At 39.8% G+C, this 749-nt stretch overlaps 1 non-coding gene across 1 annotated transcript; it reads left to right on the forward strand.

Annotated features, from left to right (window-relative positions):
* The first annotated feature begins 216 nt into the window (after positions 1-216).
* On the forward strand, positions 217-301 carry TRNAR-UCU (transfer RNA arginine (anticodon UCU)). The gene is given in 2 exon segments: positions 217-253; positions 266-301. It is a non-coding gene; the product is annotated as a tRNA-Arg (tRNA).
* The last annotated feature ends 448 nt before the right edge of the window (positions 302-749 follow it).

The raw sequence follows: 749 nt of genomic DNA on the forward strand, positions 1-749 counted from the left end.
GCATAATATTATCACTATAGAAAAACAACACAAGGCTTGAAAAAAGAAGGCTCAAAAGGAGCCAGTGGGTAAAAACTTACTTGTTTGAACGTGGTAAAAACAATCGTCTTTTGGCGCTAACACATTTATAAAACTGATAAAAACCACATCAATGTAGAAGAGTAGGAACATGTATATCATGATTCATGTAAGAAATTCCCCGTAAATCCAACAGGTGGCTCCGTGGCGCAATGGATAGCGCATTGGACTTCTAGAGGTTGTAGGCATTCAAAGGTTCCGGGTTCGAGTCCCGGCGGAGTCGCAGGATTTTTTAATTAATTTTGATAAAAACAATGGTGAAATAATACTGGCAGCAAACCACTTGGGCGAATCGGTAGCGAGTATGTTTTCAATTATATCTTCAGCAGTAACTTCAAGTGCAAATAATGAAAAAGAAAGGCGGCCGCTGGGTAATATTTCAGTCAGAAGCCTCATTTCATAAATGGGTAAACCATTTACAGTTTTGATATAGATACATGCAATTGATTTAGGTGCTTCATAGAGGAAAAACTTAATGATAGCGACTAGCTGTAATAATAGCAACCGCCCATAGCAACGACGTTTTCTTACGTCCGTCACGTGAGCTGCACACATGCTCAGACTAGGGCGAAAAGGATAGCGATGGCAACAAATAATAGGAAGTGGTCATTTAAAAGAGATTGGGTACACAAAAGGAGGACAGGGGCTTAATTTGAAAGTTTTTGGGTGCG

The sequence above is a fragment of the Lissotriton helveticus genome, chromosome 1_1 (genome assembly GCF_964261635.1).
Source record: "Lissotriton helveticus chromosome 1_1, aLisHel1.1, whole genome shotgun sequence".
Lineage (NCBI taxonomy): Eukaryota > Metazoa > Chordata > Amphibia > Caudata > Salamandridae > Lissotriton > Lissotriton helveticus.